Source organism: Mixophyes fleayi, chromosome 3 (assembly GCF_038048845.1).
Source record: "Mixophyes fleayi isolate aMixFle1 chromosome 3, aMixFle1.hap1, whole genome shotgun sequence".
Classification (NCBI taxonomy): Eukaryota; Metazoa; Chordata; class Amphibia; order Anura; family Limnodynastidae; genus Mixophyes; species Mixophyes fleayi.
Window position 1 is genome coordinate 228,308,117 of NC_134404.1, and position 16,292 is coordinate 228,324,408.

The 16,292-nt window shown below is 34.9% G+C and overlaps 1 long non-coding RNA gene across 1 annotated transcript; it reads left to right on the forward strand.

Annotated features, from left to right (window-relative positions):
• The first annotated feature begins 4,548 nt into the window (after positions 1–4,548).
• LOC142142899 (uncharacterized) lies at positions 4,549–8,593 on the forward strand. Its single transcript, XR_012689384.1, has 2 exons — positions 4,549–5,246; positions 8,132–8,593. It is a non-coding gene; the product is annotated as an uncharacterized LOC142142899 (long non-coding RNA).
• Positions 8,594–16,292: the final 7,699 nt, after the last annotated feature.

A 16,292-nucleotide genomic window follows, 5' to 3' on the forward strand; every position in this document is an offset into this window, starting at 1 on the left:
GAAGAGTTCAGATTAAATGTAATTTTATAATCTTCACATTTTTCTGAGCCAATGCTCATTAAAATTTTAAAAATATATTTTATCCAATAGGCTTCCAAAATTTAAGTCCTTTCTCTTCTGTAAAAATACAAAAAGTATTATTAGGTATGATATGTTAATATATCTACATGCATTCAATAGAATTGTTGAGCCCCTGACTCTAGCGGTCAAGTACCAGAGAATCCGGTGATAGCAGGGATGCAGGTGAGTACCATTTTGTACATTAACATATCATTAACATTTTGTCATTTTGGAAATAATTACACTGATTGTTCTTTAGGTCATATTTTTACTGACATTTGAAAACACAATTTATAAGTATTTTAATATTAAAAATGTTACTATTTAACACGGTCCATAACTGTCAATTATAACAAACTTTATTTATAACATACAACATAACAGAAGCTTATACATATATACAGCACTAAACTATATAAACTATTTATATTATTTCATTTGAATAAAAAGAAAAATGTAGGGAAAAATGTCTTGAAATATTGATAACAAAATTAATATTTCACAATTTTATTATAAGAAAGGAATCAGATTAATTTTGGCAGTCCAGAATTCCACTCTTTTATGTAACTCTATTTCTCTGTTTTAAGATATCTTCCCCTTATATCAGATTGGATAACCTATCTCTCTCTCTTTCTGTATATATATATATATATATATATATATATATATCTCTATCTGACATGCTCTAGCAGTCTTTTAGCGGCCTGTGTTCCTTTATGATTGAAGAGGCGAAACTTAGACTCACACCCATATGCTCTTGTCAGGAGACAGGACACTTGCAGGTGTTTAATCACTGGTGTGTATTACAGATTGATAGCGATGACCATAAGCTTAGCTGTGTCCAACTCAACATACCGTCTCTGTCTACATGAGGCCCATATCGTTTATCTCAGGAGCATGTCAGAAAGCATACATCATTTTGAAGTTAATAAAATTAATTTAAATTGTTCATAAGAAGAGAAAGTATGGGTTTTAAGAGTAGATGTACAAACTTTACAATCAGCACATATAAAACAGCCCACTAATTTTTTTATTTATTCGTCTTTTTGAACAGGTAGTAAACTTCTGCAGAGTAACTGATTTAAGTTAGAGGCTTTGGTTATAATATTTGTGGATGGTTATGTACAATTTTATGTTCCAATTTTTCCAAGGCAGTTTTCAATGATCTTGAGCTGGGAATTGAGTTGAGTAAGGAACAATGGATGATGTTTGATTCTGTTTGTGATTCTTTCTACTATGGTTATGAAGCACATCAGTTATTTCTATTTGCTCTAGTTTAATAAAACTACATATGAATCCATTATTAGACAAAATTCTACCCAATCGGCCAAACATATTTTACACTAAAGCCCCTAATTTGAACGATTACTCTGCTTCTAAATCTTCTTCCTGAACATTCCCTCTGAAGAAGTTAAAATCTGTAATGAAACGCGTTAGGGGTACTTTGATCCATTCAAGTTGTTTTATCTATCTATTTGACATCTCATCTGCTAATTGACCATTTGGATATTTTCCAACAACTTCAACTCCAGATTCGTGAACTGTTATATGAGCCGCTGTATTTGATTCAGCTCAGGATCCGAGCTGCGAGGATTCTGGACACACACGGCACATCTTTTTGCATTTACCCGACTGATTACTACTCACCAGACCCAGAGCTCTGCATAGTTGCACAGTGGGTTGGTTCCACACGCGGGTGACAGCCACAACCAACGCCGGCTCTTCAGATTCAAGCTATCCGGTCACATACAGATAAGTCTGTCCTTGCTTTATTATGGAATATTTGGATAATGTTGTAGCTGTATCTATCAGCCACTAAGCACTATGTTGCCATTTTGGTTAAAAACGAGACAGGAGTATATCTCCTTCTACATCCGTAATAGACTACAGTGCATGAAATTGGCTCCTATATTTCTCCAATTCCATATTGTCAGAGACAGCGAATATATGCTACACTGTTGCCGATGTGTGAACTGTGCAAATTATTACAGTGTATTATATCAACATACGCGCCGTTGCTTATATGCATATATACCGATGAACTAATTTGCATATCCACTATACACCATCTATCTGCGGACTATAGAACTACAACAGCTCACCCAGATATCTGGATTTTGTTTATCATGTGATTACGACTATCATACCACGGATGATTGTGTTATCACATTCATCCTCTTCTCATACGACTATTTGGAAGTCTTACATGTACGCAGCTAATAGAGCTACTATTGAGACAGCTGTCCTGCTCAATCATGATCTAGTAGCGTTACTTGTTGGCTGCACATGAGATCCATGTATTATTTACATCACAGTGCACTGTGATTTATTCATTGTGGGGTATGAGATGTTTATATAAATGTCATTTAGCAGTCCAGAATTTTATTCCATGATATTTTAACATAATAAATGTTACTTCCAATTTTATTCGTGACCCAGACCACTTTTTTCCATTGAGACAGTCAGGTCTGCAGCGCTGCATCTTTTGGTTTGTAAATCTTCAGGATATCTCTTTTTCAAATATCGAATTTTTAAAAAGTGTCCTGTTCAAGAAACACATCCTCATTTACACTACTTACTTGTAGAAATTGACCATATGTATCTTTGTAATACATCCTGACTGATGACCACTATTAAAATTTAAATATGAATTGACATTGGTATCTTTGAAATCAGTTTTTGTCATTATCTGATTATCTACAATACCAATACCTAGATCTAATAATTATAAGCAAACTGTAAGTTGATGGATTTGTCCTCCAATGACCAACAGTCCAAGGTTGGTCATTATTGGTTGTCGCCTTTAGCCTGTGGTTTGGGCTGTCTGTGTTCACTGTTAGTTCTTGTGCATCCCTGGCTCAGCCTGTTACTACCATTCCTGCATTCTCTCAGCATCAATGCTCAGCAACTGCCTGTGTCTTGTATCATCTGCATTAAATATGGTGCACAGGAAGTCTTATCGAAATAGACAGTCAGCAGGCCGAGCACGCGAGGAACATGTAAGTGGATAGTTTGTGACATGTTCATGTTTTTTAATTATTATTAGAGATGAGCAAATCGCTCTGTCTCAAGTTGAAACTTGTACAAATGTTTAACATTTGGAAAAACCAGATCAATTTGTAAATCGGTGTTTATTTCATAAATGAAAAAAAAAAACCAATTACCTGCATGACTCCTGAAAGTAGAATGTAACTAGTTATATACTTTCTCCCTTGTTCTACATCTCTTATACCCCTTTCATACAGAGACATGGACCCGGGAACAACCCAGGTCATATGTCGGTGTGAATGAGTCAACCCTGGTCATGCAACCCGGTTTCACGACCCTGTTTATTCCCGTGTTGAAGCCAGATACGCTGAGGTATAAAAAAAGGTGTTATTCTTCCCGGGTTCTTTTAAAAGCAGCTCATTGGCCTTTGCTACGTCATCTATATGAACCTCTGCTACGTCCCATTTTAATGACTCAACTTGAAAATGCAGGGCAGACATGGGTCCAGTGTGAAAGGCGGAGACCCGGGATATACTCAGGACCAAGTGCGGTGTGGAGGGTTGCAACACGGATTGAAGTCGTGTTCATTATTGGGTGTCTGACCTGGGATTTTGGGGAGAAAGGGGTATAAGTGAATCTCGATTCATGCACAGTTTTACCTATCAAACAGTTTCACAAATACATTGCTGTCTACACTGTTCAATCTGCATACTGCACAGAATTGTCAGTTTACACAAACAGCTATTCTAATATGTGTACTTAGTAGGTATAAACTACATTATGCAAAGTGGAATAGGTGTTTTTAGTTGTTTAACCTTCAGCTCAAATTTGAGATTTTCACTAACATAAATATAGCAGTGAATGTCCTCACAGATTATAGACAAGTCAGAAAGTTTTCTGTCTGTTTAGCAAGAGTAAAAACAACTTTTTTTTAGCTGTAAATACACAATATATATGGCAACAGCAATATACTTGAAATAAATAAATAAATAAACTACAATCCTCTCAAATGCAACTTTCATAAATGCATATATCGGTATGTGTGCTCATACTGCAGTTCACATTATTTTAATATACTTTATTTTATATATATATATATATATATATATATATATATATATATACTTTATTTTATATATTATTATATATTATTTTAATAATATACTTTATTTTATATATTATTATATATTATTTTAATAATATACTTTATTTTATAAGTCTGTCTTATAAACACTACTTTTTCATTCAAATGTATAGCAATAGATTTGGTTGAAAATCTATTGTAATCTATTTTATTTTACTTGGGACAAAACATTGTCTTATAAAATTCCTTTTTCAGTCAAATATTGTAATAGCTGTGGTTCAGCTTGATTTACTATATTTTATTGTAATTGGACCACTGAAGTGTCTCTATAAATGATTCTTTTTCACTAAATTGCAATACATGTGGCTGACATTTTGCTTGTATAATCAATATACTCTATGGGCCTAATTCATTAAGGAGTGTAACTGGCGTTTTGTTGCGCATAATGCACAAAATTACTCTGCGCATGTTCAGAACTGGTCCATACGCCATAAAACGCAGCAAAATTCAATTAATCTTCAAGCGTAAAGGACTATTACTACAGCCTATGACTTCAGAGTCGGAATGGGGAGGGCAATAGGTGTATGCTAGTAATCAATGTACAGTAAGGGCGTGCCAAGCTCGAATGCTCGCAGCAGCACCCGATTCAAGCTTTGGGCATCTCTAACGTACGTGATTTTCAGTGGTATCACTTGCACCAGCTACAGGTCTAGTCTAAGTGCTGATTACTAGTGATGATGGCTGAGTATGCATGCTAGAACATGTGTTTGCAATCAGGAGCAACTGTAAAAATGTGTGTAATGTACAGTAGACAGTAATAACATCCTGCTACATGTATCTCATGGGGGGGAAATACAAAACCAAACTTTTTTTTATCTGTTTAATGTTTTGTCATTAATGACTATGTTGTTAACAGGTTACATTAATTTAATTGTTTTATTTTTTTCTGAGTGTTCTTCGTGACATTGATATTCCACGTATATATTGGATGTATCCTGCAGTGTCCTGTCTATTAGAGCAGATCGGATCTAGACCCGTATTCATCAACAGACGTATCTTCACATCCGCGCCTTGTTGAACAGAGACATGCGTATACCCGATGCATATGCATTTGGTAATTAATCAGACCTTATTATTAAAATTTGTGTTATGAATTACTGAAAAAGGTAATCTGTGAAGTGTGAAAATTAAAGGAGTAAAAATGTAACCAGCAAAAGTTGAAAAACAACATTGTCAATCACCCTCCCTTGCTGTAGGAAATGCTCTATTGCCAAATTAGTTTGAGGAATATTATGGTCAAATTGAATTAATTGATCCCAACTAAAGATTTGCTTTTCTGTACTCATTATTTACTTTACTATTTTAATTGAAACTACCATACAAACATACAACTATATTCTAGAACTACCATACAAACATAAAGCTATATTCATCATCATCATCATTTATTTATATAGTGGCACTAATTCCACAGCTCTGTACAGAGAACTCATTCACATCAGTCCCTGCCCCATTGGAGCTTACAGTCTAAATTCCCTAACATACACACACACACACACACAGACTAGGGTCAATTTTATAGCAGCCAATTAACCTACTGGTATGTTTTTGGAGTGTGGGAGGAAACCGGAGCACCCGGAGGAATCCCACGCAAAAACAGGGAGAACATACAAACTCCTCACAGATAAGGCCATGGTCGGGAATTGAACTCATGACCCCAGTGCTGTAAGGTAGAAGTGCTAATCACTACGCCACCGTGCTACCCTAATATTCTTTAAAACATTAAAGGCCTGATGCTGAGTTTTTAGGACAAAGCAAACAAAGGAGCAAATTTGCACCTGGACTAATCATGTTAGAAATCAAGGGGTACAAATTGATTTTTTTTGTAGCAAGGAAAATACTGGCTGTTTTTTCATGTAGCACACAAATACTGGATAGCTTCATTCTTTTCCAAAATTAAAGTTGATCTATGACATGCCCTATCCCAACTATCAATCTTTTTCCACATTTTAAATTTGCCTCCTCCTCCAATACAACATGGTTTTGCCAAGGTGCAAAGTTACTCCTTTTCTTTGCTTTGCTCCTAACTCAGCATTAGGCCCAAAGGATATGAGAGTATTCATTGTGTACCAAAGGAGAAAAGTCACTTTAGCAATTATCTTTTCTTTCCCATTGACAGAAATGCTAACTGTCCTTCATTGCACAAAATGTCACAGGCAACCTTTTAGCTAATAAAATTGAAAATGATCATACTTTAGAGATGAGAGTCTTTTATATATCATTCACGTCACGATATATAATTCACGATAATAAAATAGCACCACTATGATTTCAATGCATTTACAGTGCAGAATTATTATAATTAATCATAATATACTTAAGTATAAAATGTAAACACATCCTGCAGAAAAAAAATCACCATTCTAGGCGGCATATTCAATTAGCTTTCCGGTTCGCGGTAATGCGTGTTACCGCAAAACATGCGCAGTATTGCCGGTAATACGGTACCGCGATAACGTGGATTTTCGTACGCAACCCTATGGGCTCCAAACGAAAATCCACGTTATTGCAGTACCGTGGATTGACTTCGCGGGCCGTTCCGGCGCGATCCTGCGAACCGGAAAGCTAATTGAATATCCCCCTAGGTGTCTACCATATTTATAAACATAATAACAGTATCCTCCAGCATATATATTGTCAAAATAGCGAACATAAGTAAGAAAATACCATTGTGGCAATGTGTGGCTCCCCAGGCAACTCGACTGCTCTTGGCCTTGATCTATTGCCTTTTCTTAAATATGGCCTGTTTATTTAAAACGATAGTAGAGAAAACAATACTAAAACAAATAATAAATGGCAAGATTTACAACACAAAGCCATTTTCAATCACTAGTCTAGGGTGCAGTGACTATAACATAGAACATTGACATTTTAAAAGCTGGCAAAGTGTTTTATGAAAATTAAAATCTGTTTTCCTGTCCCAAGACATTAATGTTAACAAGTTGCTGTTTATCAAATGAGTTGATTTAATGCATACTTGCCTACTCTCCCAGGCAATTATGATTTAATGTAACTCATATTGTCATGTCAAAGCAAAAAGAGTAGTTGCAGTAAAATGAAAATGTGGTCTCTATAGCAAAATTTGGGGGAGGGGGCATCACTTGCTCAGAAGAGCAGACTAGGGGGTATATTTACTAAACTGCGAGTTTGAAAAAGTGGAGATGTTGCCTATAGCAACCAATCAAATTCTAGCTTTCATTTATTTAGTGCATTCTACAAAATGACAGCTAGAAGCCGATTGGCTGCTATAGGCAACATCCCCACTTTTTCAAACCCGCAGTTTAGTAAATCTAGCCCCAGGTGCCTTAGGGGTGGTCCAACACTGCAGGACTACCTTCACCTCTTGGCCCGGTAGCGGCCCACTCACGCAGTAGTGGTAGTTCCACCACTGCCACTGACTAGGCATATATCATAATGAAAGAATAAATGGAAGTACAGAGCAATGAAGCATATTTTTCAATCCCAGAATAATGTTATCTCCAAAACTGTAACATAAGGCACCCGTGAATCTGACAGGTCTCATTATGGTAAAATTAAATATGTTGTTGTTAAACACCAGTGTTTCTCAGCTCAGGTCCTTGAGTACCCCAACAGGTTATGTTTAGAGGATTTCCCTCTGTATAAACTGTCGAAGTCAGCAAATTGGATAAAGTCATTTCAATTAATATCAAGCAGATTTGGTTGTCTTTGTCTGAAAAGATGCGTACGCAGCCACAACACGTGGCAATAGCGGTTTTTACACATTTACACACATTCACACCAATACGCATCTTTGTAAATAGCACACATTAATTATGGTCGCAACACATAGTTATTTATGTCGAAATATAGTAGTGTTTATGTGTAATATTATAAGTTATATGCACATTAGTAATACATATGGTACAGGTTAATGGAAACGTGTCATGTCTGGTCTCATATTGATTCCCTTTACATCAGCAGCTGTCCGGTTCATTCGGCGAAGAGATCGCACATTGCATACTCTAGTTATTGATGTTAGGGAGTAAACCTTTAATATGATGCTGACTATAAAATGCTAATGGATTAGTTGAAACTGGAGTCTTGGCGGGAAGAAAGGAGCACATCCCCTGGAGAGATGACCCCCACCTTTGGATTCTTTAGTTTGAACTAGCCTATGATCTGCAACCCCCTGGACCCTCCTGAAGCCTGGACCAATAGAAGCAAGGCACACCATCTGCATTGTTTTACTGTATTTCTGTTTGCATATAAGCAGGAGCTTTTCATCTAGTGTTCAGTCATCTTGACCACAGACTTCAGACCTGAATGACTGTTCACTGGATCCAGAGCGCCTGCGATAAGTAACGGCTGTACTTATTATTATTTCGCTTGAATTATTCTGCTACTTTTTGAGAATAAATATTTGTGCGTTGGAAACACAAATCGAGATTCGACAATCGTTATTGGATAGCGACAAAACGTGCATAACAAAACCATTGTAATAATTACTGACCCAGCCATATAGATTAATTCAACTGTTCTTGATTAAATAATTGGAAATAATACACGTGCATAAATATTTTGACCTCAAAATATTTAACACATTATAAGAGGAATTCAATTGGCCACATTACTCTCAAAAGTAACGTGGCTTGCGCACTATTACCGTTACAACAGTAATGGTGCACATCATTACAGTAAGTACGGTTATTTTTACAGCTGATTTTTCCCCCTCAGCCGCGGGCATAAAAATTACCATATGAACGGTAATAGTTTGCAGGTCTCTCGAAAGTAACACGGCCAATTGAATTCCCCCCTTTGTATAGCCCTTTCTGACACACCAAACCCTTCAGCTGTTAAGTCTGGTTAGACATTGTAGAATAAACAAACTAACAACAGGTGTAGGAAAACTAATGGTCCACAACGTTTGGACATTGACTACAATTATACATTTTGCAAAGTATACCTCCTAGATTGTACTGAAATAACAATGCTTTAAAATGTATTCAGAAATAGGCAAGCCAATTTTGGGGCATGTTGCTAAGAACAGTACAAGCAATTTCATGGCTCTAGTGATAATGGCATCAGTTTTAGCCACAATCAATTGATGGATTTAGACATTTGGAAGATGGGAAATACATGCTTTGTTTTCCCAACCCCCCTCAGAGTTCCATTCATCTCCATAAGCAGGTGCAAAGCCTTGTGAACGGTGTATGACTCACAGCAACGCACTGTTACTATTTCATATTCCGTATACAAAAGGATCCCTAGTGTCTATAATAAGAGCTATAGTCTTATTGTCACTAAAGACTGCACAAATGTATGGCAGGTGAACTGAAATATAGGTTATGCTACTGGATATTCTATTTTTAACATAAAATATAACTGCTATTTTAATTACTTTGATTTATGGTGTGTTTAGGAAATAGCTATTGCTTTCTAAAAAAAAAAAGTGTTTTGAAGGCTAGTTATGGGAGATGCACAAATACAGAGATGTTTGTCCATTTTTTACTGTATTTATCAATGATATGTTCCTGTTGTATTTCATGCTTTAACACCAGGCTATCTAATTTAATATATGATGTACTTAGGAACATTCTCATTCTTGTCTTTTATTGATTCATTATGTCTTCAGCTCTCAAGGGAAACTCCTTAAACATGCCCATGAATTGTGTTTGATCATTTCTGGTATTACAGCACGGTGTTGTGTTTATAATGTCAAAATACAAACAAACAACTACCCACACAGGAAAGGATTCCAACTTTGCGTATAAATATTAAGAAATGTATATATTGCTGTGCAAAAGGTGCTCCCAAAATATTTTCACAATCCTTAAAAAAGAAATAACACAAATATCTCCATAGGGATGCACTCTTGAAATCCAAAATTAAAATAACATTTTGTTAAAAATCAACCTCTGCTTTCCATGGCATAATTAAAAAAATCAATTGTCACACAGACAGACAGACACAAACATTATTTATATATATATACATATATATATATATATATATATATATATACATATATATTTATACATGTGTATATATATATATATATATATATATATATATATATATATATATATATATATATATATATATATATATATATATATCTATGTATATACATGTGTATATATATATATATATATATATATATATATATATATATATATACGTACCTTTGCAAAATCTTACAAAATAGGTCCCCCAATATTCAAATTGAATTGTAGCTCTAATTTTATCTTCATCTCTAAATGCAAATAATTTATATTTTTATATTTATTATATCCAAAATAGTTATACCTTGAAAAGGTACTGAATGCGTCCTCAGATTAAAGGCATTGTGTTAAATAACTGTACAGGGATTATCTATACCCCAAGAAAGCGTGTACAGCTATCATTGAATCAGATCTTACAATCCTATTAACTTGCCCTGATCGTGATTGAAATAATGATATATATCTCATTATTCATTCAGCCTTTGTGCTCAAAATGACTGATGCGGAAAAGGGCAAATAGGCATACGTGCATTCATTTATTTATGATTATGGTCCGCATTTAGTATAACTTGCTGCCAATCTGACCAGCATGACAGGTCACCTACTTGTGATGTCACTACACCTAATGTACATTTTGCAGTACACTTCATAAGAGTAATATATTTTTAATAATTAACAAGGATTGACATAGAAATGATAAAGAATTATTTATTTTTTCATTTTAATTCTGGATAAATAAAGGTTAGATCTTAATAGAATATTACTTTAATTTTGGATTCCAAGTGTGCTTCCATTGCTTTCCATCTTCTTTCTTATTTTGTGGACTGTATTTACAATGACTTGTACTTATGGAGAGGCTTACTTCATTCAGGACATTCATTTCAAGTGCTGTTGGAAAAACAAGTTGTTTCACAGACAATAACATTTTTCTTTTCTTTTGGTCAATCTAAACAAATTGACAAAAGGCTTATGGTTTCAAGGCTGTCCCTTTAAAATTGTAATCTGCAATTAAAATAAATAATTTTTCCATTTCGTAAACAAATTTGCAACAATACATGGAAACCAGATAAATGATTGTGTAAAAGGCAAGATTGTCCTTGATAATGCATTCTATGGGCCCTCTTGACTATTTTTCCTATATATTATTTTTCTCTATCTAAAAAAGATGGCGTAAAATATCTTTTGACGTGCATTTCTCTCGGATGTTTCAGTTCCTCTGGGAGCAAACAGCTTCTGCTGTTTTATATTTTTACGGTTTAATGTGGAAATAAAACATGTTCCTTATTTCCATAGATCACCATTGTCACTGTTTCATGGACATTTTTTCTTAGCTGTAAGGTCTGTAACTAATGCTTAGAAAAGAAAAACTCTGTAAAAGAACATTCTTCTCCCTGCCTTCGAATGATACCATTGTGGGACTTGTAAAGAACAGAACGTATGCAAACTATTTCTCTTACCAAGTTAGTTGTGTAGGGAGATACCAGCTTACACAATACATTCACACAAACTGATATTTATTAAGCTTTAGTACTGTTACTAGGACTAAGAAAGGGCTTAGGAACTACATTAAAAGCATCTAAACCAGTTGTTTAATTTCCTGTCAAGTTATTGGTGTAATAAGAAACAATTACATTCATCTTTCAAACCTAATCTAAAATTATAGAACCTCTAACTGAAAATAAATAATTGTCACATTTATACACATGAATTAGGCTGTAGCTATTGATTTGTTTTGGCTTATAAATGGGTGTTTACCATGCAACTGTGGTCTTTGGACTGAAGTAGGTTCCAATGCATGCATGGTAAATTAGATGAATTATTGACCTGTATGCGAATGTCAACAAAGTACATACAAATTAAACACTAGACTAATTAATGAAATTAGATAAAAAGTATATATATATATTCCCAGACGCTAAGTAAGGGGACTAAGGACCAAAAAGTAAAGCATGCAAATATGAAGTCATGTATTTCTTGTATTCATAAATAGGAAATTCCAAATATTCCCACAAACAATGAAAGCATAAAAACAAACATAGACACATATAAAATGAGAAAAAGTGAAAAAATATATATCAATGGTCTGCAGACAAGAGTAAAAAACTAAAAAAAACTAAAAATGTTTTCATCAAAACATTAGTCCGATAAAAAATGTCTATACCCATAATTAATGAAATTGACAATGTGAAATAATTAAATTTGAATATGTAAATTTGACTATTACCACAATATATTATGAGGTACTTAAATAGAAGTAATAAGAAGACACTTTAGATCTCTTAATTCAAGGATGGATGGATTGTAGATGCAATATGAGGTGTTTTCTTGACTGCATGGGGCATCCAGTATTTACTATGAGCACTTGTGTGTACTAAACTGCATTCCCAATTCTAGGGTGCGTTCAAGCAGAGCTTACTACATTCTGTAATGTTTCTCAGTGCAATGGACAGCACATGATAAGCACCTTTGTACAAAAAGCCTAAGTGCAACAGAATAATGATGTATAATGTTTTTCATAATGGAGTTATCTACTATTGGAGTTATCTACCTTTTCATATTTACTTGCTCCACCTATGTTCCTCCCGTTACCGGTAGCGGGTATCTGCTTGCCGTCTTTCACATTGTGTGCTCACAGCACAGGATGACTGAGTTCATCCACTCTTCTTCAGTACAGCTAATCTGTGTACTAAGTCCTCCTTCTCTGTGAGCTACAATGTTATATGCTGCACGACAGCACCTAAAAAGTAGAAATGGAAGCCCCCCATGTAGAATGAGATTAAATAGAAATAAAGACAAAGATTTACCTATATTGGCATTAATAATGTATAGTGTGTGTTGAATATAAATACTTTATTTACAATAGACAGAACTTATGCACAGAAAAGAAAAAAGAACAACAAATAATCCATAACAGTACACAAAATATACTATAGTAAAGACATTAGGCCAACAAGGAATACCTGTTTCACCCAAGTGTAAAATAACGTCCAGATGACAGCCACTGTTGATCATTATTATCCTGTTTTTGAATACTGATTTATATATTATTTCTATTTACTTTATTGGGTGTACTGGGGTACATTGATTTGTGTTGCAAAAGTTATTGCTATTGTTTGCATTTAACTTTTGTGATTGTTGATTTTGTGTATGTGTTTTGTATTTAGCCCCTATCTATGGATTATTTCTGTCTGGTATAAATATATTTTATCCAACAGTTGTCTATATTTTCTACTTTTGACATACTGGCATTAGTCATTAGATGTTCAGTGACACCTAACGAATTATTCCATGCTTGAGCAATATCACAGAATTAATATCAGCTTTTGCTTTATGTTTCACACTTACCAAGTCAAAATGAAGAGGAATTTATGTAGCAGTGTTAGCTAATGAAATGGTTTTTTTTCTACAAGAGTAAAGAAGTAAAATAGATGGCTCAGGCTAGTGGTTCTGAATTTCATTTTAAGAGTGGGCCTATATGCATTTTTCACACTTTGTGTAACCTAATAAAGTTCTTGGCAGCTATTTTATGTGACTTTCATATGTGGCTCTGAAGATTATTTAAGATTTCACTATAATTCCTAACAACTTCAAATGCAGAAAAGCAATTTCTACTAAGAGTTTTTTCTTTGGCCAGCATAGCAATTGCTACATTTTACTGATATTGCAATTGAAATATCTAAGATATTAAAAACAACTTTTGATTATGTCTACCAAATGGAATTATATTGCTTGATTTGAAAATGTATTCCAACTGTTTCAATTAGTTATCAGCTATGAGAGGTTTTAAGAGGTTAACCAATTTATTGCAGACTTAGAATAAATGTTCCACCGTATAACAGCGCACTTCGACCACTGCTCCAGAGGTTAAACAACCTTGTGCGACGTGCACTTCTCGACCCTGATTCATCAAGGCACACATACTGAGCGCAATCTGCGTTTGGTTTAAAACGCATGTATTTCGGCTTCATCAAGGCATGGATCTCAAGATACGCGCGCTTTTAAATTCAGGTGTAAGTCTGCTGTGCACTACTACACTAGACACTGTACAATATGCCCAAAGCTTATGTAGATTATAAATACGCAAAAGAACGTACAGAAAATAATATATAATTAATGCCACAAGTTAATGTGGTATTAATGATCAAATAAATCTTTTCAGTTATTCATGTATTTTTTGCCATGAAATACATTTATTAGGATGCTGTTAATGTCTAATAAACATAAAATACATTTTTACAGTTGTTCCTGATTGGAAACACATGTTATAACATGCATACAAGACTGTCATCACTAGGACTTAGGACTTAGACTAGCCCTGTAGTTGGAGCAAGGCATACGGCAGAAAAACAAGTAACTTTGCAATTCCCAGAGCTCGATTCGGACATGGCTGCGTGCGCTTGAGCTTGGCACGCCATAAGTGTACATTGACTATGACAGAATGCCCTTTCCCCTTCCTGTTCACTCCCCGAAATCATAGGCTGAAATGTGTGTCCTTTGATTTTAAAGATGGAGCGGACAGCGCTGCGTTTACTGGCATATGTCCCGGTTCTGGGCATGCACAGAGTGATTTTGCGTATGATATCAAAAGCAGCAGATACGTGCATTGATGACTCAGGCCCCTTGTGTCTACTGATAAAATAGTGTAGATTGTAACCTGAGCTCGAAATGACAATGTAATAATATAAAATATACCATTAGTGAAACACAATAAATTTGGCACTGTAACACTAGACTATAGCCAATTAAACTTGGGTGTATGTCTAAAGAATCGCTGCTGTATAAAAACCTGTCGGTTGAATGAACAATTTAAAGATGTGTATAACAGCGCTGAAACTTCAGACTGCACCCAATAATGAATCCATGTGGAATATAACAAATGTTTGTTTATTTGTTTAAGCTAAAAACAATAAATTAATGCAATCAAATATCAGTGCACTGATAACAATCCCACTTTGCTATCTAATGCATGCAAAACTAATTGTAAATAAAAAGTTATTTAGATGTTTGTTGGGAATTAGGTTGATCGTTCCCATAAATAGCATAAAATGTTATTCAAGGTCCCTCGAAGGATGTTTAAATATAGGATATCTCCAATAGAACTAATATGAAACAGCTTAAGGTACTGGATATTGAACCATACTCAAACCATCGGAATCTCCACAATAAGTTGAAGCTTTGAAAATAGGCTCAAACACTCTGGCTCTCTGCCGTATCAATGTTACTTTGTAACTTGTAATTTGCCTTTGACCGTAATAGACACGATAAATCCACTCCCATTGATAAGAAAGTCAACAGTTTCGCAATCTCTCATGCAATATATATGGATATAACTGTTACTTTCCTGTACTGGATCCTTGACCCGTCCGTACTCCTCAGAAAATACTCAGATAGCTTGATCGCTTGCTCCGTGGATATCGTGTAACTGTCAAGCGCCTAATTCAGTTTGCTGTTGTCCATAACAATATACATGAATGAAACCTCTTTAAAACTTGAATCATTCGATAAAAGGGGGGTCTACTGGTGCTGCTAGTGCTGAGAGTACTGACGCGTTTCTTCACCGTAGTGATTTAATCAGAGGAAAAATAGTATAATATACCATTAGAGAGGCTTGAATTGTTAGTTCAGTTCTGTGTTATATTTTTTCCTTTATATCAAAGGTAGACAAGCTGTAACTAGACAGCTATTGTGAAGTCCACGTCCCAGCATTCACCGGCCTGGCAGGTTATGCTGGGACCTAATACCACAACATCAGGAGAGAGACAGGTTGCCGATGTACTATCCTCAGATCTAGTCCAGACTAATATCCTTTATAATTATGTTCTGCATGAAAACCAGGAGGTAGGTATTATAATCCCCTCTATAAAACAATTTGGAATAAAAAATATAAAACATGACATTGTGTCTGTTTGTGGAATTAATGATTTTTGATCCAACAGCTGATTCAATGTTACTGAGTACAAATGCCAAAAGAAGAGCAAACTCTATATATATGTCACCCTGTCCTATTTCTGGTACCATGGGGTAAAATTAAACAGTATTCAACATTTGTGTTCATGGAATTTAATGTAATATTAAATGGAATCTGTAGGAAATGTAGTGCTAGATACTTGCTTCCAGGATTTAGTGTTTTCACCTAT